Source organism: Felis catus, chromosome D2 (assembly GCF_018350175.1).
Source record: "Felis catus isolate Fca126 chromosome D2, F.catus_Fca126_mat1.0, whole genome shotgun sequence".
Taxonomy (NCBI): domain Eukaryota; kingdom Metazoa; phylum Chordata; class Mammalia; order Carnivora; family Felidae; genus Felis; species Felis catus.
The window spans coordinates 26021125-26048693 of NC_058378.1; the positions used below are offsets into that span (position 1 = coordinate 26021125).

The 27569-nt window shown below is 39.1% G+C and overlaps 1 pseudogene; it reads right to left on the bottom strand.

Annotated features, from left to right (window-relative positions):
* Positions 1–19578: 19578 nt before the first annotated feature.
* On the bottom strand, positions 19579–22018 carry LOC101083296 (annotated as a pseudogene).
* Positions 22019–27569: the final 5551 nt, after the last annotated feature.

Sequence of the window (27569 nt, forward strand, 5' to 3'; positions counted from 1 at the left end):
TGACTTCTTTTGAGGCTAGTCAGTTGAAATACTATGAGGATTTCAGTGTATTTTGGCTGACTTGCCTAAAAGGTCTGAATCTATAATTTGTCATCTTATTTCATTATTTAAAATCATGGACACAATCAATGAATAAAACATTTCATTTACCTTTCCTACTTATATCTCATACCAGATCCATTATCCATTTCTTACATTATTTCTAATAAGGCCACTGTGCTTCTGTGTGCCCCTCCAGATCCATAATCCAACTGTCTCTACTCTGCTGTGTACCCTGTAGGTGTCTGACTTCTGTGGACTGCCTCATTGTCCTCTCCCGCTTCTACACAGATTTGACAATTGGAAGTACAAGCCAGAGAGTAAAGGGTGAGAAAACAGGTTGGATTACTTATTCCTTCTGTTTAACTGTCTCATAGACCAAGATTTGGATGTGGGTGCTTTCCTCCACTGAAGGTGATAGCTTCTGTCAAGCAGCTACCTCCATACAGATCTCCCCAGGCAGAGCCACCAACTGTTGAGTTCATGAAGGTGAAATCTGAGAAGAAAAATTCAGTATTAATTGTGCCAGATGTAGACTTCTTATGGTATGATAGGTCTAAGCCAATCTTAAGGGATAATTGCATTCTTGGGAATCCTCATTACTAGGTACGGACTAGCCTGAGAAAGAGAGGGCCGTTTTACTACTGGGAAAAACTACGCAGTGGACTATAATCTATGCTGCAGAAAGGAAAGACCTCTAGAGAAGTATGAGTGGGAACCCGTCCTGACCAGAATTACCCCAGCTCTTGGACATAGTGATTGGTTAAAAAATGGGTTTCTATTGCAGTGTGCCAATATGAAGCCACCCTGGAACAATTTTTACAATGCTATCCAAAAAATTTACTGAGTGTATATTCATTTCCTGAGCCTGCTGTAAAAGATTACCACAAACTTGATGGCTTAAAACATCAGAAATTTATTCTCTCATAGTTCTGGATGCCGACAAGTCCAAAACCAACTTGCCAGCAGGTCTTTGCTCCCTCTGAAGGCTCTAGGAAGGAATCCTTCCTTACTTCTTCCTAGCTTTTGGAGGCTTCCAGAAATCATTGGCACCCTTGGACTGTAGCATCATCCCAACCTCTACTCTTCTCTTTATATGGCCTTCTTCTATAGATGGCTGTGTGTTTCCTCTCTTCTTAAAAGAACACCAGTCAGGGGCGCCTGGGTGGCGCAGTCGGTTAAGCGTCCGACTTCAGCCAGGTCACGATCTCGCGGTCCGTGAGTTCGAGCCCGCGTCAGGCTCTGGGCTGATGGCTCAGAGCCTGGAGCCTGTTTCCGATTCTGTGTCTCCCTCTCTCTCTGCCCCTCCCCCGTTCATGCTCTGTCTCTCTCTGTCCCAAAAAAATAAATAAACGTTGAAGAACACCAGTCATTAGTGTTCATTGGATACAGGGTTCGTTCTAAGCCAGTTTGACCCCATCTTAGCTAATTACAACTGCAAAGACCCTATTCCCAAATAAGTCATATTCTGAGGTTCCAGGTGGATATAAATTATCTGTGGACAACATTCAACCTAGTACAAGCTACTAACCACATGAGAACCTGAGCAAGGAGAGAGATGGGGCTTTGATGATATTGTGCACCTGAACCCAGTTCTACCAGATCTATCCAATCAGTTGTATCAGTCAGCCTCCCCTTTTTCCCCCCTCAAGTGAATTTGAATTAGGCTTTCATTACATTTATCTTTATGTTTCCAATATAATTTCTAATCTAGTTAATAAAATTTTGACAATGAACGGCATATTTGGAAAGCAATATCTTCTGTGATTACTGGGACCACAGACATAGTGAGGTGGGTAAAAGACCTGTACCAGTGAAAAGGAAACAAAGATTAGTGGGTTGGACCAGTTGGGGTAGGGTCTTATAATGTGTCATCACAAATAATGATGCTCCAATACCAGAATAATGATGCTTTCATTCAGCTGGGTCCTAGGCTTCATTATTTTCGTTAACCACCCCTCCCAAGTGATTCTAACAGGATTTAGAATCTGGAAAAAAAAAATCATGCTGAAAATTCTTAACTTTGTCCCACAGACCTGGTGCTATCAAAAGAGATGCCATCAGGGGCGCCTGGGTGGCTCAGTCGGTTGGGCGTCCGACTTCCGCTCAGGTCATGATCTCGCGGTCTGTGAGTTCGAGCCCCGCGTCCGGCTCTGTGCTGACAGCTCAGAGCCTGGAGCCTGTTTCAGATTCTGTGTCTCCCTCTCTCTCTGACCTTCCCCCTTTCATGCTCTGTCTCTCTCTGTCTCAAAAATAAGTAAACATTAAAAAAAAAAGAATAAATGTTAAAAAAAATTTAAAAAAGATGCCATCAAAGACTAATGGCTATGTTTCAGTCATGTTGTTAAGTATATTGCATGCATAATCTTGTTTAGTTCTCATGGAAATAAGATGATTTGATCTTCTGATTTGTAGATGAGACTACCGAAGTTGAGATTCAGAAGGGTTAAGTAACTGGAAGTCACAAAGCTAAAATTGCACAGTTGAGATATGAGCATACGCCCTTTCAACAACAAGGCCTTAGGTCGTAATTATTGTGCTACAGGTTGTTTAAGATGATAAAACTGGTATTTTTAAAAGGCGAATGTGCTGGTGATATGCAGGATGAATTAAAGGTGGGTGACACTTGGCAGTAAGACTAGTGAACTGGTATTTTTGTCATTATGCTTTTGGTCTCTAAGCAATGGATCAAATCACTGAACTGTGGACTTGATCTGTGGCTCAGCAATCAGTCAAGAAAAGCAAAAAAGACAGTATTGTTAAGATATGTGTATGGCTTCCATATGTGCATATTCTGTGATGAGAGTGTGGCCCTTGTGCTAATTAATTGAATTCAGTATGTTCTATATAAACTTATGGCATATAGAGCATTTTTATATCAAATTGTGTGATCATATTTATTATATATTTATTTTTTATTGTTATTTTTATTATTTATATATTATTATTTTATATTATATAGTATTTACTATATTTTATATACTTGTTTACATATTATGTATTTATTATATATTTATATATTATATATATATACATAATGATAGAAGATCAACTGTTATAACAAAGAATCTCAAACTGTGAATTTATATATTTGTTACTACTTCTCAAGCTTGTTGAAGTACGTATTCTTTCATACTATAATCTTTCATAAATTAACGTTTATTTGCAATTTGCAAGTTATTTGAGTTTCTTGCAATTGTATTTTTTTCTATCACTAACGTACACTTGATTGTGTTAATACCTTTAATGCTCTGAAAATAACTATTAATGATTTTTTCATGTTGTGGTTATATGTCTGGATTTAGCATTTAGGGGGAAACCAAGACAAGTAACTTTCTTTTAACTCTTTAAATTTTTCTGAATAGATATCATTTTTTGGCTAAAATTGTTAGTTTCAGTAAAAGAATCAGTTAAAAAGAGTGCATGTTTTACATCAACTTTAATTAAATATTATAACTGCTATATTGCAAATATGTACTGACATGAAAAACGAAATTATATTTATACTTCTCTTGCCCAATGTTTGACGGCATTAACGTAAAAAAAATAAACAGCAGAAAATGAACACTAAAAAATCACGACACAATGCTTAAACACAGAGGGCAAGTGGCCCGAGAGAAAATACCACTTCTTAAGTGCATCTCTTTCTTTCCTTTTCTACAGTAAGCCAGTCCTCTTCCTTCCCTGAGATTCCACATAAAGCATTTTTATTAGAGACGGTGATCTTCAGTCAACATAATGATGCCATCGGTTTGGCCAAATACCAAAATCAATGCCCTAGCTATTTGCCCAGCATCTGTGCTGCTGAAGACAGGGCTTCTGTTGACTCCATAAATTAAAGATCAAGTAGCACATGAGGAAGGCTGGAGAAGCTGATTCTCTGGGAGAAGCAATGTTAGGGTTTTTTTTTTTCCCCCTCCTCTTGTAGTAGTAAAAGATTTCTGAAGAATCATTACTCATTTCCTTTGTGCTACTCCAGTGACCAAGTGTGGCCATCGGCTAATAAATAAATGGCTAGGTCACTCTAAATACCTCTTATACTGTGTGTTGGTATATTTTAGAGAATAATACCTTGAGGGTCAATGCTACTTCGTTTTCATTTTAGCTTCTCCCACGACAATATTCGTAGCGGATGTGATCCGTGCTGGACGCCACATGACATCACAACTTTATGAGCATTTGTTATATGTCAGGAGCTTATTTTGTGTTATTTAATTTAATACTTGGAGTAGACATAGGTATTAATTTACAGATCAGTTTTGAATTGAGGTGGTCGAAACTCAAAGAACGGAGTTCAAAGGTAATCCGGTTAATTGGTAGAGAAGCAGGGGTCAAACCCTGGTTGTTTTGGTTCCAAACCTGTGGTTTTCCCATTGCACTGCAATGTACCCAGTATTTGTTGCTGTACATTTGTTTTATTTATTGGTATAAATTATGTTTATACTTTTCAGTGCTTAACTAGTGAATAAGGGAAAGCATATGCTGCATCATGGAGACAATTGCTTGGGTAGAAAAGCCTAATGCTTTGTTTGTATGGTTCCAGGACCACTGTGAGGGTGAAAGACGAGTTTCCTATTTGGAAAATTGCTAACCATTCTCCCTTACCTGTCTCTTAGTTTGGAAATCTGGGAATGAATCCATTAAACTTTAGGTTCCTTGTTGGCAGAAATTGAATTTTATTTACTGTTTTATTCAGAATCTAATGGCAACAGGAATGTTGAAAGAGTTCAATAAATATCTGTAAGCCAATAAATGAATAACTCAGGATTACTGGGCCTTGTGGCTTTAGCAGACCTACACTGTTTCATTTTGACCATGAAGACCTGGTCTAATTATTGTGTTAGCACATAAGGTTTATCCTAAACCATGGTATATGTCATGAACCAACTCAGGTGAATCAGTTGTGGTTCCCGAAGAGTTGCTTGAAAAAGATTCTGGGTATATACCATGTTTTTAGAGAAAGGCTACAGTGACCAATGAGTAAATTCTGCTACAATAGAATCTCTGTTAACTGCGGGTGTTAAAATTTTGTCACCTCTCCTTTACGTGTGTGGACAGTATAAGAGTATGGTTAGGACTTGGATATTTTAAAAGTTCTATAGATGCCTCTGTGGTAATTTTTCAGCATGTGAATTACTGTGATGTATTTTCCCGTCTTGAACAAGGAAATTAATAATGCTGGGAGACTATATTCTGTATCAACATTTCTACCTGGTGGCAAAATAGAGTCCAGAACAGTCTGTTCATTGCCCTGGCTCCTTTTAGTCCTTTAATTATGTTGAATCCGCTTCTAGACCTTTTTCAGTCCCTGAGTGATTACGGCTGTTGAGTAATAATGCATCATTAGTATGCTGTAGTTAGCTTGTTTGATGTGCTACTTGAAAGATCCAGGGAAGAGCAGCTTCATAAGCAGATTGGCTTTAATTATTAGAGGGAAAGGTACACCAGTGCCAAGGTCCTCCTGTTGGCACGAACATTGATTTTTTTTTTTACAAAATTATAATTTGCATCTTTAATTTTGGGCCTTTTATTCAGTTCAACATTTGGCAATGCCCCTGCTATTTACACATATTCTCCTTGGGCAAATCTTATATTCATCATCATCCTACATCTGTTTCTCAACCATCCCTTCTCCCTTGGTATTTTCCTTGTATTGCACAATAAATCCCAATCTGAGTTCTGTCCATCCTTGGAAACCCCCTTCCCTTCAGAAGCCAGCTCCTGCCTCTGTACTACAATGTGAAAGTGCAAAATGTAGCAAAGGAAAATGCTGCTCTCTAGCATTCCTTACAAAATATGGGTATTAATGCCATTGGTCCATATTTTAGTTTGAAACTAAACTGAGCAACGTTTACAGAAGAAAGAAAAAATTCCTCTCATCTACTAATTTTATCTGAGCAGAGAATAAAACAAATCACTTACATAAATGAAATTAAAGAAAAGTTAAAATTGCTAAGTAAATTCAACTCCATTTATTTCAAGTAAATTCAAGCACAACTTTTTTATATTGAATGACTCTAGTGTTAAAATAGAAACATAGCCCAACTACAAGGATATTTTCATTAATTATCATCCATACTTAATTCCTCCATTTCTACATTATTTTCGAGCAGGTTTCTTATGTCACAGTCTTGACATATATTTGCAAACATGCTCAGGGCAGGAAAGCAGAGCTATAGGAAGCAAGGGAGTGGAGGGCAGAAAATTTGTTTTTGCAACATGATTTGCAGTGACCGCCTACATGCTTTTCCCATCAGTAACCAAATGTACTGAATAGTGTTGATTCTGAGGACAGTTTGCAACATGGAAGGAAGATTCCGTTTGTTACTGTCACACTGAGCAGCTTGCAATGTCTGCATTACTTGAAGGTAATTTTAACACCTTTTCTTCAAGCCAGGAAAATATTAATCAAGGTACTTAGGAGGAAAAGCAATATATAAATTGAAGATTTAAAAGAAAAGAATATTTTGCTTTTAAAACGTGGAGGTGTTATTTTGTTCTTCATGCAAATGTTAATGAGCTGTTTTATATTTTATGCAAGAAACTCAGCATCTCTTTGTGGTATTTAAGATGACATCTTCATGCAAATTTTAGAAATGCTTAATTATAGGATGCTGAGTATAGTACATTCTATGCCGGTAGAACGTTGTTTATTGCAGGCATACAAAATATATGTCAGTTGAAATAACTTTAAAAGTAGAAAATAAACCTCAACTCTCATGCTGGTAGGTGAGAGAGTTTTTATTTTAGCATTTCCCCCCAATGTTATTTTTAGCCACTTCTAAAGAATTCAGTACAGGAAGCTGGGCAAGAAGTCAAATGTCCTTCCCTTTTTTTAAAAAAATAGCAATTTTAATAAAAAAAAAACATATAAAGAGTATCCACCCCCCTTCCCCACCAAAAAAGCAGGAGGAAGTATGTGTGAGGGGTTAGGGTAGAGAGGATAGATTATAGAGGGAGAAAAAAATATATATCTTCACAAACTTCTTTTCCCTAAATAAGCACAGCTTCTCAGTGCATCCATGGGGATCCCACTGTGCAAAGAGCCAGGTGGTGGGCAGACGAAGAGCCCTGGTGGTTTAACAAGGCTGCCTCTCAGCCTGAGCAGCAGGGCAGATTGACCAAAATGTAGCTCACATTTGGGTACCAGAAGCAAGCAAAGAGTGAGATGCTGCTTATGGGGCCGGGGGAGGGGGGGTGGGGGGGATAGGCAGAGGTTTCTGCATTCCTTGGAGAGAATTTAAGAGAAGCTGCTCTTTTAGACCTATTCCTTTGTAAGGAAAAGAGGAAGTAGTTTATTGACCATTGACACACAGCTCCAGCTCACTTAGAGCAGCCTCTTCTTCCCAATCCAAGAAATTATAGCTCTTCTTGAGCCCCAGAGACACCTTCCCATTGATCTCATTAACACCACATGGAATGGAAGCCAATCTTTCAGGAGCTCCCCTCGTTCACATACTCTACATGCCTTGCAGTTTGTTTTGTTTTGTTTTGTTTTGTTTTGTTTTGTTTTGTTTTGTTTTATTGTTAATTCAACAAATCTTTGTTGAGGTTCTGCTGTGACCCCAGATCCACTGTGGCGAACACTTTCTCCCGGAGTTCACAGTCTTCAGTATTATTTTCCAAATCTAGGATCCTTTCCTTATTTATTTCCTCCGTGCTGCCAGTTTATCCAAGTCAGTCATGTTCTCCATAACACTTTCTGCTGTCTTTGACCTTTGCCCGATCATGCATTTCTTGCTCTTCTTACAACTGTTACTCTTCTTGGGGGTTTACTTTACTTTACAGCCGCCTATTGCTATGTTAGTGGCCCTGGAGATTCCTCAGGTCCGGGTGTCCTACTAACTGCATTTCAAGTTTCTCGCGACTCAGATTTGTGTCTGCAATTCCTACTGCTTATGCCATCCACTTCTAGATGAGTATTCAGTCTATGGTGAGCTAACAGAAATTCCTGGCGGACTTTCCATAGAAGTAGTGTTTTTACTCCTTTATGAAAGTTCCTCTGCATGATCTTGGTCGGTTTTTCTTCCTATCCTCCTCCCAACCCCGGCTTAATTTTGAACTTAAACTTTCATTTCCTTTAACACATTTCCCTTGCTCTCTGCAGCCAACGTCTTCTGTTTCATAGAGGAATAGAAGCTACAAAAGAGGGGGGAGCTTCCCTTTTCCAACTCCAGCAAACTTCTCTCCATCCTTGCTGTTTTGAAATCATCTGTCCTTCAACCTCAAAAGAAGAGATGCCAATCTTCCTGCTCGAGGCAAAATCTGCTACCTAAGATCTGGGTCCCATCTTCTTCAGCTTCCTTGGGGAAATTTCCTCATCAATTTCTTCATTGTTTCTCATCAGCTTCATTACATAATGACTCTTTCCTTTTAGGGTAGAAATATGCTTGTTTGCCCAATCTTGAAAAGTAATCAAATTATTATCAATCCCCTATTCTTTGCAGCCATCTTCTAGAAAGACGCCATCTTCTAGAAAGAAATACCCGCTCTTTACACTTCTCACCTCCTGTCAGTCCTACTTTTCTGTTGTAGCCTGGTATCTGTCTAAACACTCCAAGTACCCCACTGTAACCCACACAATACTCTGCCTACACACCATGGACATTGCTCTCACCAAGGTCAGATTCCAGTTGCTAAATCAATAAAAGTCTTTCCTAGTCTTAGTTTTCTGATAGCATTTAAGCCTGTTAATAATTCTTTCCTTGAAGCCACCCTCTTGTTGATCTATTAACACCACTTGTTTTCTGTGTTTTTTTTACTCCCATCTCTCTGGCCATTTTTTTTTTACTTCATTATTTATTTGAATGTTTATCTTCTTTTTTCTGTTCCATCTGTTTATAATTCTATTTTTGGAACTTTTCAAATACCATATTCGTTCTTATAGTTTCACACAACAGCCTTTGCTGCTAATTACAATGTCCAAATTTCCTATATGCTCATTTTTCAACCCTTGGACCCATATAGTCAGTTTCTCCTGTATCACTCCACTTGCATATCTCATGAGCATCTAATTGACATTGCCTATTTGCCCCCATCTTTGAAGCCTCCCTTTCTTTTGCACCCTAAATCCAAATGATCGATGAGTTCTCAAGATTTATTATCTTCATAGCTCTAGAATTTATCTTTTCTTTTCCATTCCCTGTGGCATTATTTAACAAAGTCCTCTTTATTAGGGACTACCTAATTACTTAAACAACTTTCTATGTCAGTAGTTCTCAATCTTGGCTATACACTATAATCAATTAAGGAGATTTTAAAATCCCTGATGCCCTGACCACACCTCAGACCATTACATTAGGATGTATGAAGATGAAGTTCAGGCATTCTAATGTGCAATGAGGGTGGGGAATCATTGTTCTAAGCGGTCCCTGTACCCCGAATGCTAGTGATGCATTTAAGTATGATGTTGTCAGCATGATGTTGTCAGGTTCTATAAACCTCATCATGCTATCCCCTTTCTGTGGACGATTTAAGAGTTCCCCACCGGGGCGCCTGGGTGGCTCAGTCGGTTGGGCGTCTGACTTCGGCTCAGGTCATGATCTCGCGGTCCCTGCGTTCTAGCCCCGCGTCGGGCTCTGTGCTGACAGCTCAAAGCCTGGACCCTGTTTCAGATTCTGTGTCTCCCTCTATCTCTCTGACCCTCCCCCGTTCATGCTCTGTCTGTCTCTGTCTCAAAAATAAATAAACGTTAAAAAAGAAAAGAGTTCCCCACCACCTTCAGGTAAAAACTAAATTTCTTAGCATATAGTTTAGTGCTCTTTATATCTTACTACAGCAATTATTAATTTTAATAGGTATTACCTGCACACAATAAATACTTAAAAGAGCGCAAAAAAGAAAATACTTTGAAAAAAAACCCACAAACAAACCATCCTTTCCACGAATTTCTCAACCCCCAGATCCTTACCCCACCTCCATAGGCAACTATTGTTCCCAGCGTCTTTCACAGAATATTCAATGTTTATATTTTTTCCTTTTAAAATGAGATTGATAGAACATCAATTTAAAATGAGATTTAAAGAACATGTTACCTTCACTTAACAGTGTATTTGGGAAATACATTCATCTCAACATATATAGGGGGATGGATCATATTTTAAAATATAGCTTCACGGCATTGCATTAGGTACATGTAAAATCAGTCATTTAGTGAAAACCTGATTCAAGTCCTTACCAGTCTTTAGCAATTGCAAACATGGTCACTACAAACAACCTTGCACATGTCATTTTGGGCACATGCCCAAAAGATAGGTGTATTTTATATTTTGATAGGAATTGCCAAATTATCTTCAACTAAGGCTGTGCCTATTTAGATTTCTATCAGCAACACCTGTTCCCTACATCCTTTTCATGACAGGGTGTTAATCAACTTTTTGATATTTCCCATTGTGTGCTTATTTCAACATGAATGGGTATGACTATCTCTTGAAGTGTTGAAATGCCATGTACATCTGTTTCTCTGTGACCAGTCTGTCCATAATTTTTTTCTGAGCCATTTTCTATTTTATGGTTTCCTCAAATATTAACCAAAATCCTTAAAGAAAAGATTGTTAACTTGATCATGAAGAGTGTGGGGGAGGTGTGAGAGAGGAAATGCGAGTGTGTATTCACAAAGCTAGCAAAGACAGGGATAGAAGAGGAAGAAAAGGCCTAGCAGGCATCTGATCACAAGTGGCTTTCTTCTGCTAAGAGCCTTGAAGGTCATGGGTGGCAGAGAGAGAAGATACCGAGTGAAGTCTTTCTTGGTTGGAGAGCTACATGGACCTGTCAATGGCCTCTCTGGAATGAATACTTCCAGGAAGAATACACAGTCAATTTTTTATCTGAAGAACATGGTTATTTTTTGAGCCCTACTTTGTCTGCCTATCTATACACTAGCAGAAACCAAACTGGAAATTTTAAATAAAGGAGATTTTAGATAGGGTGTTCTTTTGTTTTTAATTATTTTTTTTTAGTGTTTATTCATTTTTTGATAGAGAGAGACAGAGTGTGAGCGGGGGAGGGGCAGAGAGAGAGGGAGACACAGAATCCTAGGCAGGCTCCAGGCTCCGAACTGACAGCACAGAGGCCAATGTGGGGCTCGAACTCACAGACCGTTAAGATCATGCCTTGAGCCAAAGTTGAACACCCAACCGACTGAGCCACCCAGGTGCCCCTAGATAGGGTGTTCTTGTTTCCATGCCCCCATATACATTCTGAACCTGAGAGAATAATGGCAAAGAAGTTGAATTTATTTCCCTGTGAAGTGTCATCATGTCTATATTCCATAGAACTAATAACCTAATAGTTATACAAATAAATACATGATTTGTGAGAAAAAACTTTTAAACTGTCAAGACTTTATATTCTCATAAAGAGAAATCATCTCTTAAGGACCGTTTTAAAACAAAACTAGACCTAATTCATATTTCACCAAATTTCAATTGTTGCTGTTTGTGATCATGTGTCTTCTCTGTGTGCTGTACCTCGATGAGTAAAGGAAGCTTCAAGGATGGATTTTTCAAATTTGGTTACAAATATCTGGGTGTTTTGTTTTGTTTTGTTTTGTTTTGTTTGCCAATGTGCCCAACAATGAGAATGAAAGATTGTAGGAGTCAGGGTGAAATGGAGGCTACAAAGCCTACTTTGAGATGCCAGCCATCTCTTCTGAGAGTCAGATTGTGGAGTTACTCTCTGACCTCGTAGTTCTTAGTTCAGGCCACTATTTTTTCTTTTTAGGCTTAGCTTGTACACTCAATTGATTTGTATTTGCTTTTGTTTTGAGAGAGAGAGAGCGAGAGAGCGAGCGCAGGATGAGGGGGGGAAGGGCAGATGGAGAGAGAGAGAATCCTAAGAAGGCTCCATGCTCAGTGTGCAGCCTGGAACTCAGGCACCCCGCTGTCCACCCAATTGAATACTCTTCCTTAAATGACCAATTTACACTTTTCATGGAAAGAACAACACACTGGTTAAGGTCATCACACTAATGAAATGATCAGAAATTTTCTTAATGAAGCTTCAGCTTCCATGTTATGGAGGACATAATAGTAATTTTGTTCCTTCTTAAGATAATTTTTATTTTTTTGGAAGACTAAAAAATGTGCTATTAGCTCTCTATTTGTTATTTTATTCTTTCTCCACCTGCTTCTTAAATGTATGCCTTTCTCGGTTTAGTTCACAGTTTTCCTCTCACTCTATATACTTTATTCATGTTGCAGCATCGTAAAATTCACTCATACTATACCTCAGATGTGCAGAGAAATTGTCGTTCCCAGACTCCCATCTGCTGGTTAGAGGGAAATTATATTTTAGCTATATTTACTTTAAAATTTGGTGTGTATGAGACATGTTAATAGTCTCTAAGGTATCACGTATTCTAAGAATAATAGAAAAAAAAAGAACCAACTACTCAGTCACCTAGATTATTTCATCCTTTGCAGCTTGTTTTACGGGGTAAGAATAAGGATGTGGCTTATGAGACCTCCGTGTGGAGGAGATGGCTTTTGGTCATGAAGGTGCTGTGCCCTGACCCTCCCTGTTGCCTGGTACTTCTGCTATCACTGACATGCCAAGGGTTGTAGGTTTTAATTGGAACTCACTGGCATTGCTGACTCTTAAGGGCTGCCTTTGACCCCATTTGGCGCTTATGAGGTGCTAATGTCCTTTTGTCCAAACTTTCTTTCTTCCTTCCTTTCTTCCTGCCTTCCTCCCTTTCTTTCTTTTTCTTTTTTTCTCTTTCTTTTTCTTTCTTTCTTTCTTTCTTTCTTTCTTTCTTTCTTTCTTTCTTTCTTTCTTTCTTTCTTTCTTTCTTTTCCTTCCTCCTGAGAACATTGGAGAATGTCCCCTGATTCTTTCTTTGATCTACATAAGTTATCTCTGAGAGGCTCCTTTTCTAGGTCCACAGGACTGCCTGAGGTTTAGAATCTCTCTGGTTTCATCCCCCTCAATGAGCGTGAAGATATTTTTTAGGGTGGAGAGCCCTTGAAACTGAGGTTCAGCCTTCCTAGATACAAAAAGTGCCTGTTACCCCACACTGCCAATGTGCTGCAAAGGTGTGGGTCTGGGGCTCAGATCCTTAACTATTTGCAAGTATTGCAGAGCTATGTTCCCTCCCTAGATTTGGAGTAATATACTCCTCTTTCTAGAGAGTCCAAACCTCTCTTTCCTCAAATATACCTCTTCTGCCTGCACTCATCATCCAGAACATCTGGTCAAATCTCAATGACTTCCATATGCAAACTGCTTCTTAGATATCTCTGTCTGTTAGATCTCTTAAACCTAACTTGGGCAAAATAAAATCTTTCATTAATTCTCCCATTAGTTTTTCCCAGACGTCTTGCCATCTTCCCCATTCCCCTCCCAACCTTGAGGTTTGAGTTTCTCATGCCCAGAACATGATGTTTCTTTTTGCCCTGGCTCTTTAACCCTTGCTCATATCTAGAGTATCAGCAAGTATTGTCAACATTACCTCTAAGACCAGAACCTAATGTATCCATTTCTTCCCCCTCTTTCCTTGACTACTATAATCACCTCTTTTCCCTGACTGGCCCTCTACTCTGTATTGAAAGTGACATAAGTCAGACTATGTCTCTCCCTTGCTTAAAACCCTTAAGGCTTATCATGCTTAGGAGAAAATCCTGTGTGTTACCCTGGCCTCATGACCCTCTGTGATCTTGCCCTTGTCCCCTTTTGTGTCTTCATCTTTAAGTCACTCTAACTCTTGTCCATTATGTTTCAGAGTTCCTGAACTTCTGTTCCTCAAACACAGTAGTTCATTCCTGGCCCAGGAAGTTTGCACTATGATTCCCTCCGCCACAAAAGCTCTTCCCCTACTCTTGGTTGGAAGAGTGGTCTCCATCTTGTTATTTATATACCAGCTTGAATGTCATTGTTTCCAAAGGCCTTCTCCAACCACCTAACCTAACATACCCTCATGGTCTTTGGCTATGACTTTTCTTTATTTCTACTCTCTGCATAGCATTCAGCATGCTGAATGTTCTTTTCAGTACTGGTTTGCTTATTCCTTTTTTCCCAGCTCTTTCCATTCCATTCTAGAAGAGGCCTTCTCAAAGCAGGTACTGAAAAATACATTTCTGAACGGAGCAAATCAATGAATAAATGAATGTGGGTTTTCCCAAAAGAGTTTTGTTCAGACAGCTTCTGCTTTGGCACCTATAATGTCCTTGTGAGTAAGGCCCGCCTACCCATTTGGAGCAAAAGGAAAGAAAATAAGACATAAATTATTATCTGAATATATTTTCTGCCCACTCTGTCATAGTATATTTAAATAGATTGAGGTGCCTGGGTGGCTCAGTTGGTTGAGTGTCTGACTCTTGATTTTGGCTTAAGTCATGATCCCAGGGTTGTGGGATCAAGCCCCTCATGGGCCCCATGCTGAGTGTGGAGCCTGCTTGAGATTTTCTTTCTCTCTTTCTCTCCCTCTCTAAAAAAAAATTTAAAAAATGAAAAATAAATAGATGAAGGAAGGTAAAACTATGTGGCTTTCACATTCTTAAAGTCAAGTGAACATAAGCAAATCCTTGAACATCTCTGATTCTCATTTTTTCTCACCCTTAAAACTTGAGTACTAAATCATGCCTCACAAAGGAATTTTAAGAAGCAGTGAAATGTGCATGTGAAAGTGCTTTACAAAGTGTTTAAATAAAAGCCAACCTCGGTAACAGGTTACATTCATGTCCCTGCAAGAGTGGATCATAATAGAAAAGGATGTAGATGCTGAAAACTTATTTTAAAGCCTAAGATTAAATTAGGTTGACCAACCATCTGGGTTTTCCCAGGACTTAAGGGTTTCCTGGGATGTGGGCCTTTGTGTGGACAAACTGATCTGCTGTGGTCACATTATTCACTGGGCTCTGCACCAGTCAAGCCACTGTAAAAATTTATTGCCACTTTCATGGTCCATAAATACAAGATATTAAGGTAAAGTAACAAATCCAGAGGGGTCTGAAATGTAAGTAGAAACATGAGGAGTACAGAAACCCTGACAAGCCAAGAAGGATAGAAAGAGTCATACATCAGAGTGTGTTTGTGGAAAAGGTTCAGGTAATGAGGGCATCATAACTAGCTTTAAACATTTTTTCAGTTATGCAAGATGAATAGATTCTAATGCTCTGCTTCATGGCAGAGTGCCTCCAGTGAACAATTAACTGCTGTGCACTTAATACTTTTTTGAGGGTAGACATCAAGGGTTCTCACCACCAAAAAACAAAAATCAAAAAAGCCAAAAAAAAAAAAAAAAGCAAACCACCCCAAAGCCCAAACAGGCATGCTAATAATGACTATGTGCCAGACGCTCTACTAAGCCATAAGAATGCAAAACGCAGAGGAGTCATTCACTGCCTGAATACATCTCTGAATCCATCTAGTTTCTTCCTTCCTATTCCATCTTAGTAGAGGGTAGAGTTCTCTCTAAGTTTCCCCTCCTTCTGCCTGGTGTCCGAATATTCAAGTATTACAAGACATGAATCATACAGCAACTGGAGTATGTATTTAAAGGGCTAATCCAATTCTTTCATTCCTTGTTTAATCTTGCTAATTGAAGGGGTCCATTGCTATTAAAGATGATCAAAATAGGAGCCTAGACATGACCTAAATATCCCTGGCCCATTGGTACCTCCTGGCCTCATTTTCATGGATCCCATACCACCTGCTCATTGCAATCATTAATTACTCATTCAGTTCCTCAGACACTATTGCCCACTTACCTTCCTCGGGACCTTTGCACAGACTGTTTCCTCTGCCAGGATCACTCTCATCACTGCTTGCCTGTCCTACTCACAATTCAACCTAATGTCAACATAAATATGACTGCTCATTGGTAATGGGGCTACACTGGAGTAGCCTCCTCTTTATATCTTCTCATTAGCCCGAGTTTCTCCTATATAGTGCTTATTTTGACTCTAGTTTAATAATTGTTTGTGTAATTATTCAGTTAAAGCCCACAACACGGTGCCAAGCATCCTAACATCAACCACATCTGCCTTTCATCTACTGTTGTGTGTTCCTATATCCCTATGTCCTAGGATAATTCTTGGCACATACTAGACATTCAGCAAATATTTAAGTGAACAAGTAAACAAATGAATAAGTGAATGAGTAAATGAAGAAATCAAAGAAAAAGTTCTAGGAGCCCACAATCCGTTAGATAAATCTCATGTAAAATGTTTACATTCCTGAAATGCTAATATATATTATTTTATTTATTTCCCACTAAGTTCCAGTGAGGCAGATAAGGCAGGGATATAATCTGCATTTGACAGGAGAGGAACCTGAGACCCGTAAAGGTCAAAGTAGTGACACCAGGGTCATGTAAAAACAAAGTAGTGACACCAGGGTCATGTAAAAACACCAGATCTCTGCTCAAACTGAGATCTGATTTCAAACCCTATGCTTTTCCTTTGTTTTGTATTGTCTCTTTTTAGGTGAGAGAAAAAGGCAGACAACAAACTAATAAGTGAACAAAGACCCTGGGTAACTCCTTAGTTCTAGATACACATCAGAAAGTGACTATGCCATAAATCTTCCCACCTCCTACATCAAATTATCTGAGAGCTGCTCTTCTAGAAATAGCACCTGCTGAGATGTGAGTGATCTGTGTTACTGGAGAGCTGCCTGAGGGGTCATGTGCATGGCTGCAAATTGAATATCCATATCCCTGATGCTGACAGCGGGTCTCACTCTCTCCAGTGCACATTAACACAGAACAACTGGCCAGTTATCAAACTCGCAAATCTTCAAAAGGGAAATTACTAAGCAAAATAAGGCAGTCAGAGAAAGATAAATATCATATAATTTCACTCATACGTGGAATTTAAGAACAAAACAGATGAACACAGGGGAAGGTCCAGAAAAATAAGATAAAAACAGAGAGGGAAGAAAACCATAAAAGGCTCTTAAATACAGACAACAAACTGAAGAGTGCTGGAGGGGAGGTGGGGGGGGGGATGGGCTAAATGAGTGATGGGCATTAAGGAGGGCATTTGCTGGAATAAGCATGGGATGTTATATGGAAGTGATGAATCACTGGGTTCTATTCCTGAAACCATTACTGCACTGTATGTTAAATAGCTTGGATTTAAATAAAATTAAATAAAGAGCGAGAGAATTTATTTATGTTCAACCATTCTCCATATATAGAGGAACAAAATCTCCTAGAACTGGACCAAGAATTTATATAATATTCTCACATACTCCAGAAGATTTTGATGATCAGTCAAGTTTGGAAATTTGATATTCACTCCTTTGATCATTACAATCCTTTGACTTAAGTTTAGATAATAAATGAGAAAGACAATGTGATTTGCCCATGTTAATACAACTAGTAAGTACTGCAGCAAGGACCCCGAACTCAGGTGTTCCAGCTCCTAGCAGCTGACATATTTCATTATGCCACACTCTAGTTTTTAATTTTTTAAGTTTATTTATTTACTTTAAGAGACAGAGAGAAGTGAGGAGGGGCAGAGAGAGAGAGAAAGAGAGAGAGAGAAAGAGAGAGGAAATCCCAAGCAGGCTCCCCACTGTCAGCGCAGCACCTGATGCAGGACTAGCGCTCACTAACCATGAGATCATGACCTGAGCCACCAAGAGTCTGACGCTTAACCGACTGAGCCACCCAGGCTCCCTCGACACACTCTAGTTTTTAAAAGAAATGCTGTATCGTATAGGAAAGGGCTATGAAGAAATTTCAATGAGAGTAGCTAAAAAGAGGATGTTATTTAGGTTAAAATGTTCAGCCAGATTCTCTCATGTTTTAGAAAGTTAGTTTTAAAAAGGTCCAAGGCAGTGGTCCTCCAACTCCATCATGGGTAAGGCTCATTTGGGGCCGTGCCACTGGAAATTCTGATTCAGTGGGGCCTTGGGATTCTGTACCTTGCAAAAGCCCCAGAGGTGATTCTCATGTGCATAGTTAGGCTTTGGTGAACATTGCTCAAAACTCCCTTCCAGTCTCAGACTATGATGATTATTTGCCTCTAAAGTGGTGGTTCTCAGCCTTGATTACACATTATAACCACTTAGGAAATTAAAAAAAATATCGATGTTGAAGCCACATGCCAAGAGATTCTGATTTAATTTGACTGGGATGAAACCTACTTAACAGTATTTTGGTAAAGCTTTTTAGGTGATTCAAATGCGAAGCAAGGGCTTTAGAAGATAGATCAATTTTTGGAGTCACATGTATTAACTTTGACTCCAGATTAAGGCAGGAAGTAAATTGAAGGAATTCGGATTGCTTTTCTGCTTTCTAGGCATAAAAAAAATTATAAGGTATTTTGCAAAGATAATAGCACTCTATGGTGACAATATGCTAACAGTTGTGTGCTTGAAGATTAACATATAATCCACTACTTGAGAGACTTTTTTTTTAATGAAACAATTATGGAGACCACTTTCAAGAGATGTGGAAAAGCAAGCCCCAGCACATGGGATTAAACAACTAAAACTAAAGAAAAACCAGAAACCATTTCCAAATCAGCAACAGTTATATTCATTTGATTACATTGATATGCATTATTAATTTGGCTGTTTATATTTTAATTTAAAAAGCATACAGACGAATAGCTGTGTAACTTCTGGAAGGCAAAATTTTTTTTCACAACAATAAACAAAAGCAATAGCAATAACAACCACAAAAGAAGTTTAATTTCGGATCGCAAGCCATTGTGTCTGATCAATTATGAATATTAAAACAAGATTGCTGACACTCAGTTCTTGTTGTTTAGTTTTAGTTGGAAAGAAAAACATCTTTCACAGTCATAAAGTAACTTCTTCAAGACTACTCCTTCTAGAATCAGTGACTAAAATTATAAACATTTCTGAATATAAATTATGAAATAGAAACTATGCAAGGGCACAGAGTGCTAGAAATCAAGAGTACTGAAGGTTTCAGTTTCGGAATCATTATTTATTAGTCTTGTGATCTTGGTCAAGGTTTCTTCTTCTCTTTCCCCTCCCCCTCCTCCTTCCCCTTCTTCCTCCCCTTCCTCCTCCACCTCCTCCATCCTTTTCCCTCTCCTCCTTCCCTTCCTTCTTCTTTTCCTCCTCCTCCTCTTCCTCCTCCTTCTGCTTCCTCTTCCTCTTCTCTTCTTCTTCTTCTTCTTCTTCTTCTTCTTCTTCTTCTTCTCTCTGCTTCTCCTCCTCTTCCTCCTCCTTCCTCTTCCTCTCCTTCTCCTCCTCCTCCTTCCTCTTTCTCTTCCTCTCCTTCTCCTCCTCTCCCTCCTCTCCTTTTTCTTCTTCTTCCTCCCCTCCCCCCATCCTTCTCCTCCTCTTTCTCCTTCTCATTCATTTGGTAAAGAAAAGGATGGAATTAAATCTCTATTTACAGGACACTGCAAGATATGAGATTCCATATAGAAATAAGATACCTATTGAGAAGAGAAGCTTCATACAGTATATACAGTTTGGAACTGTTCAAGTATAGTTTCTTTGTAGAAAGTGCTGCAATAACAAAACGTATTTAAAAAGACTTCTTAGTAGAGAAACAGTAAGACAAACATACCATAGTAAACAACAAACAATTCTATGCCTCAGTAGTACAATCTAAAAGTTGCAGGTCCCAGGAGTGCCATCTTGAACTTGGAACATATAGCCTTCAGAAGTAGTGTCTGGCACAACATTCTGACTTTCCTCTTCCTCTACAGAGAACTATTTGTCAATCAAGTTTCATGAAACTTGGTACACAGATTCATTTTCATGATTTTGTACAGCTTCACTTTTGTCCAAACCTCCACATTTTTCAATCATTATACTAAGTTTCTCAGTTTCACCTAGTTTCCCAGAAACCTGAAGTGTGGGGGATAAGCTTAGGAATCCTAAGCTTACACCAATGGGTTAGCAAGGCATAAAGAAATACAAAGTCAAAAAACATAAAATGCTCACACCCGAGTTTGGGTAAACCAGATTGTCACCCCAAGAATAGGAGGGTGCAAAGGCACCCTGAGAATAAGGAAGTGCAAAGGTGCCAGGAATAGGGAGGTGCAAAGGCACCCCAACATAGAGAGGAGATGCAGAGCCCCCAGAATACAGAGGGAGAAGCAAAGTCCTAAAATAGGAACAGGTGGAAAGGTGACCAATACATAGGTATATGAAATAAACAAGATTAGATATTCAAGGTGGAAGCACCCCCAATTTAGTACTATAGCCAAAAACTTGCTTTCACAGGAGAATAGGGCCAGATTAGGTAAACTGGTGAATTGGACTATGGACCGCTGTGCTGCAGGGAAAGCAGCCCAGGGAAGAGATGGTTAACAAAAGAAAGGTGCCTTATTAACCCTGAGGTTATTACCTCTACCTGTCTCATCCCCTAGGCTAAGATAAACAGAGGTGCGGCCTCATGTCCACTGTAAACAACCTTCCTCCCAACTGTCCAGTGCCCGGATTTTGTGTTATATTGACCCAAACCTCTACCACAAATATCCTCAAGACCCCCTTTCCCTCACATTCACAAGTTAATGTTCACAGACTCATTGTCCCTTTGTGCAAATCCATCGCCATGTTTATAAGCCTTCTGATCCTGATAAAAATGGGGTAAGGACACTTATTTGGGGCTCTTGTCTTTTCCTGGACATTAGTCATCTTTTGCTTTCGATCCTGCATCCTGCTCTTTTGCTAGACAAGAGAGAACTTTAGACCCAGAGTCTGTGGCACTGAAGTATGTTTGAAATTGCATCCAGAAAAACAGAATACTTTTGGTATTTGTTACAGTTAAAAGGTTCATCAATGGTTATGTTATGTCACCATGAATGAGGTTTACAATCTGTTCAATGCTTCTGCCACTTGTATAGTTAGTCAAAGCCCATACAGGTCCTTTTGTGTCTTAAAATCTGCCTTAGAGAGAACACCAATGAATAATGGGGCTAATCCATGATTCACAACCTGCTCTATCTGGTCCTGACAACGACCTGTGATGTTTGATATTGTCCACATAACTTCCTTCTGAATATTAGTTTGGGACTCATTAATAAACTTGGAAAGACAACAAGTGCTCCTGCATCTATTACATCCTGAGTCTGTTCATGTGTCCCTGTGATGATATTTCCTGTGGTTCTTAGTGCAGGAGTCACAGTGGGCAATGTAGTAGCTCCTAGAAACTTCACAGTTGTGGCACAACTCCTGTTTGCACAACCATTTCAATCCACTCATTTGGATCACCAGTAAGGTAGGAAATGGCCCAGCAGGTTATCTGCTAATAACTACTTCTGGGTCATCGTGTCGCAGAAGACAAACTAAGATAGGGAGAATCTGCTCAATACCATCTAACAGGGGTGCAGGATTTTTGTTGTGACAAATGTTTGGAAGTGTCCAAAGAGCTAAGTAAGTAACCACATGCTGAAGGTAACATATTAGGAGCTGCAGGGAAAGCCAACAGCCATCCTTGGTAACCAAGTCTTAGAAAACAGAACCATCACCTGTGAGGTTTCCTGGAGCCCAAACAGCTTGTTCACTGATGTGGGCATGAGGAGTTGCCCACAGAGAAATGAATGATGGGATAGCACCTCCATCTACCACAGCCTTGGTCTTTTCTGATGTCCTGGAAGCAATGTTAGTGAGGGCCCAGGCAGATTCAAACTGAATGGGCCTACAGTCAATTCTGGGCAAAAAAGACACAAATTTTGGAATCAAACCAGCTCGGATTATGTTGTCTGTGGGGGCTATTTTTCCCTATAAAGCAGGTTCCAGCTTGAGTAGCTTAGGACTAGATTTCCAAATGGTTGTTATTTATGCTTTTGACAATGTCATCAGTGTCATCAACAGACCAATTTACAGTGCCCTGGTTGATGTGGTTTTCCTGCAGTGAAGTAGCATCATCAGGAAACGAGCTTACATCTCTCCTTTACAGTATCTCGTCATGCTTCTTACCTCGCCTCAGCACCACGTTAACTTCTCCTCCACACTGCCTCATATCTGGACTGTCTTTCCCTTTGTTCTTGAATCTGTTAAGGCTGGCGGCTAGTGAATTAGCATTCTCACTGGTGGACATGGTTATGAGACAAAGGGAGAAAGCTGTATGGCATGGTGGGCTCAGGCTTCCATGGGAGATGGGGTGGGATGGGCAGGCTGCAGGCCAGCTGCCCTCAAAACATCCACCCCAGCTCACTCAAAGACTGTGTTGATCAAGGTTTCTTAACAAAATTTAGGGAACATAGTAATACTCATCACTGATACATAATCAGGATATATACATATATACTTACATATCTATATAGATAGATATAGATATAGATATAGATAAAATCAGGTTATCTATATAACATATATTATTTATTTTTAAATGTTTTTTAAAATGTTATTTTAAGAGGGAGAGAGAGTGCAAGCAGGGGAGGGGCAGAGAGAGAGGGAGAGAGAGAGAATCCCAAGCAGGCTCCAGGCTGTCAGAGCAGAGCCCAGTGCAAGGCTCGATCGCACCAACCGTGAAATCATGACCTGAGCCAAAACCAAATGTCTGACGCTTAAACCACTGGGCCTCTCAGGCACCCCATATACATTTATTTTTAATGAAGTGAGATATGTGTCTGTGGACGTCTTACAAACTGCAGTACATTCAACCTCAATGTGCTTTGTGAAATACTAGGTGAAGGTCAGATAGGTTGGGAAAACAATACATACTTTATTCCCGTTTTAGAGATTTATAATTGATATCTGTAAATTCAAATAACCAAGAAGTGCCTATCAAAACACTTGCTCCACTTTGTTTAACAAGTTTCCAAAACTGATCCATTCTTACTTTTTATGTCTGTCAATATACAGAAGTAGGTTTCTTTACAACAAATTGGATTAGATTACCCTCAGAAATCTATAGGACAGTGGTGATCTTTTAAAAAAATATTAAAATGTCACTGAAAATAAGGGAGGGAGATTCCTGTAGTTTAGGTTGATTTGAGAGAACTTATAGATGTAGGCCTTGAAGTATACTAATTATTTAATAGTGAAATTATTTATTGAGTAGCTACAAATATTTATTGAATATATACAAGGTGGGGTACGGCATTAGGCTTTGTGTGGTTACTATATTCATCTCATTGAATTTAGGAAATAGAAGGTGAGATAAGACATACCCGTAATGCAAAGTGGCACCATAAAAAATTAAAATACAGTGGTAACTAAGTTGGTGGAATTTTAGGAGCAAAGTTGCATGTGCAAACACAAAGTATCTATTTAGACATTAAATTGTCCTGAGATGGGGCTCCTGGGTGGCTCAGTCAGTTGAGCGACCGACTTCGGCTCAGGTCATGATCTCACGGTTTGTGAGTTCGAGCCCCGTGTCGGGCTCTGTGCTGACAGCTCAGAGCCTGGAGCCTGCTTTGGATTCTGTGTCTCCCTCTCTGTCTGCCCCTACCCCACTCATACTCTGTCTCTCTCTGTCTCAGAAATAAATAAAAATTAAAAAAAAAATAAATTGTCCTGAGAACTTCTACTTTATTTCTTTAAATTAGATTTATTAGTTTATTAAACTATGTCTGAGACAGTACGCTCTGGAAATTGGCTATACTGTACAAGCATGCCCTATATTTGAAGTATGTCCTTGTCCTTAGTATCAGGCTTATAAAACACCCAAGGAAATATCTATAGGGGACAAAATTCATGCATTTCTTATTAGTTATTATTATTATTTAGATAATAGAATACTGGACCATGTTTCCACATTTATTCTGAGATCTCTATTTTTTTCAGATATAAATATCTTCTTTGTTCACTAAAAGTATGGAAGATAAAAATGTAGTATAATATAGTATTTATCATGTACTTAGAAAATTAACCTAAAACAACCTTTTTGGAACACATTTTTTAAATGTTGCAAAAGTTACTTGAGTCTACATTCCACACTCAAGTCACTCCTGAAACTCTCTGTATCTATTTTTACCCTTAGTATCTAATTTTCAGTCTATTTCCCAGTAGACAATATGGATGGAGGAACTTGTTAAATTTTCAAACATGGGTACAGATTATCATCATCATAATGTCTTATTATACACTTTTACAGAAAAGTTTTAGATAGTATGATTTTTTCTCATCTTGGACCCAGCAAATCTCTTCTCTCCCTTTAAAAGTCAGGACACTGAGGACGGTAATCTTTTATATAAAGTATCAACCAGGCTGGTACGTATAGTTCTGATTCTGTTCTTCTGAACTTAATAAAACTCTTGCTCTGAAGGTGTTCTAGCCCATGTTGCTACAGCCAAGTACTATAGGCCAGGTGGCTTATGAACAACAGAAATAGAGTTCTTACGGTCCTCAAGACTGGAAGTCTGTGATCAGGCTGCTGGCACGTTTGGTTCTGGTGAAGTCCCACCTCTGGTTGCAGAAGGATATTTCCTCATTGTGTCCTCACATAGCAGAGAGAGAGTAAGAGAGCTCTCTGGGGTCTCTAATAGGGGCGCTGATCCCATTCATGAAGTCTACACCCTCATGACTTACTAACCTTCCAAAGGACCTACCTCCTACTGACATCACATAGGGGTTAAGATTTCAACATCGGAATTATGGGGGACGATGATAGAAGGCTATTGAGTGAATGAGCACTGGAGCTATGGAGTCAGAATATCTGGGTATTAATCACAGTTACTATGTGTGATCTAGAATAATGGTTGCACCTGATTAAATTTCTGGTCATCCATCCTCGGTCTCCAAAATATGCCCCCCTTACGTATTGGGCAAACTTAAAAGTTAAATATTATAATAACACAACACTTGAATTTTAAAGTACAATGGTGACACTAATCAGTGTCTTCTACATGATTGTGGTATTGCTTTTGCATTATTTTTGATAGGGAAAGAGAATGATCCAAGGACTTCTACTTGGATATTTGTATTGCAATAGGTAGATTATCAATGAGATAATGCCAGCTGCTACGGTACACAAATTACAAATCTTACAGCTTTACACACTAAATGTTTATTTTCACACATGCCACAGTGCAGGGTGGGTGTTAGTAGTCAGATGGCTTCCCCTTAAGAGACCTTAGAATCTGGACATTTTCCTCCCTATGACTCGACTCTCTTTTATTTTTTAAATAAAGTTTATTTATTTGTTTTGAGAGAGAGAAAGAGAGAGAGAGAGAGAGAGAGAGAGAGAGAGAGAGAGAATGATCAGGGGAGGGGCAGAGAGAGAATCCCAAGAAGGCTTTAAGCTGTCAGCACAGAGTCTGATGTGGGGTTTGAACTCACAAACTCTGAGATCATGACCTGAGCTGAAATCAAGAGTGGGCGTTCAACTGACTGAGACACCCAGGTAGCCCTTGACTTTTTTTTTTTTTTTAGATTCTCTTTTGACTCAGCTTGGATTTTGAGAAAGAAAAAAAAGAAAGAAAAAAAAAAGAGGATTATACCAGAGGGTTTTATGGCTCAGGACTTGAAATAAAATACTCACATTTTCTTGGCCAGAACTCAGTTACATGGCCAAAATTGCCTGCAAGAGAAATATAGTCCAGCCATGTACTCAGGAATTAAAAGGGAACTCAAACTAGAACAAAAAAGTAGGAAATAAACTGGGGTTCCAGTAGGGCTATGAAAGAAATTCAGAAGCCAATGTCCATTTTTCAGCTGATTCAAGTTAGTTTCAACTGGCGACAGTGTGTTAGCACTGAACCATATTCAACAGTCTCTGATGTATGTGCGTGTGGGTCTTTCCATTTCCTGAGTGTGAAGGAATCTTGTTAATAGTTCCACATCACTTTGGGACATATAGAGCAGAGATTCAGCATGTGCCCACATTTTGAGTATGTCATTGATATTCCAAGATTCTTCTTGAAATGATTTGTTATTTTAGGGGCTTAAGTTTATTAACAATTTCAGATCAAAGACTTTGATGAAGGTCTGTTGTGGTTCCTGCTGCCCAGATCTGGGTGTATGAAAAGTTACTTATCGATTTCATTCCTAGGGACCCCATGGTTAATCCACCATGGCCAGAGATCCCAGTGGGTCAGATGATTCTCTTTTCCATGCTATCCCTGCTCTTATTACAGTAATAATGCCCATTATATCTCTGGCAATTAAGTGCTGGTCCTTGGTCTCTGACACTTTTGGATCTGCTCATTCCCAATGAAGTCAGGAAACTGTTTCCAAATAAGCATTTTCTTCTCATACTCCTGGCCCACAAGGTCTCCCATGTAAATGCTTTTGAAAGGTGTTCTTTGGCAGAGTGTGGATGACTGGGGTACACTATGGGGGTGTTTGAGGTGCTGGACTACTCTGTTTCTTGTCCTGGGGGGTGATCATAAAAGTGTTCTGTTTGTGTTCACTAGCACTCATTGCCTCCACAGTCTCTGATGCCTTTAAAAGCATGCATTTTGAAATCTGTTGAGCATTTTGTTTAGCTGTTCAATGGAGCATATTTTGGTGCAAGGTGACTACAACTACAATTGTCCACTAAAAACATAAACTTTGCTCTTAGCTCTATAGAAAGTAATGATCCAAAATAATTTATCTTTGTACCTGAAAAAAAAATGGTTTCTTTTACCGAGTAGCAATAGTTTAAACTCCTAAGAGGCCCTTCTGGTGAACTCTCCATTACCCTCATCACTCTCTAAAGCCTTACCTTGTTTTATTATTATTTTTTTCAATAGCACTTTCACTGTCTTACAAAATTTATGTTTAGGTTTTTCTCTATTTTCCTCTAGATTATAAGCTGCAGTAGAAGAGACAAATATTTTATTTTGCTGAGTGCCTTATTCCCAGCATCTAGACCAGTCCCTGGTTTATGGCAGGCACTCAATAAATATGAAGTGAATGAAGCAATGTTGTTAGTATATACTAAATATACTGTATTATAATTGCTCTATCATCTGTGTTGTCCGAGTCCTTTAGCAACCCTGGTTGGGTTCCCCAAAAGTAGACACTGAGGTGTAGCTGGGCTGCAACATGTTTCTGGGGATCCACATCTGGGAAAGGAAGTACGGAGTAGCAGTAATGGGCTAAGGAGGCAGACACAATGTGGTGTAGGCTTTATATAAATATATATATATATATATATACACACACACATACACATATATATGTATATATACATACACATTTATATGTATATATACATATATGTATATATATTCATGTATATACACACATATATGTATATAAAATACATATAATAAAATATAATACATTAATATATAATGTAATGTCATATAAATATATATATATATATATAATATATTTAATGTTTTATTTATTTTGGAGAGAGAGAGAGAGACAGAGCGCAAGTGAGGGAGTGGCAGAGAGAGAGTGAGACACAGAATCTGAAGCAAGCTCCAGGCTCTGAGCCACCAGCACAGAGCCTGATGCAGGACTTGAACTCCCGGACCATGAAATCATGACCTGAGCCACAGTTGGACGCTCAACCAACTGAGGAGCCACCCAGGCAGTCCTGTGGGATAGGCTTAACAAAGCCACAGGAAATAATTTTTAAAGGAATAGTGCTTGTCAGAGAGTATGTCCTCTGTTGAACAGAAATGGCCAAACCTTTGTGCTCCTCTTGCTTTACTCAGTTACCAGATATGGATGTGGTTGGAAGGCTGAGGCTCAGGTAGGGGGCGCTC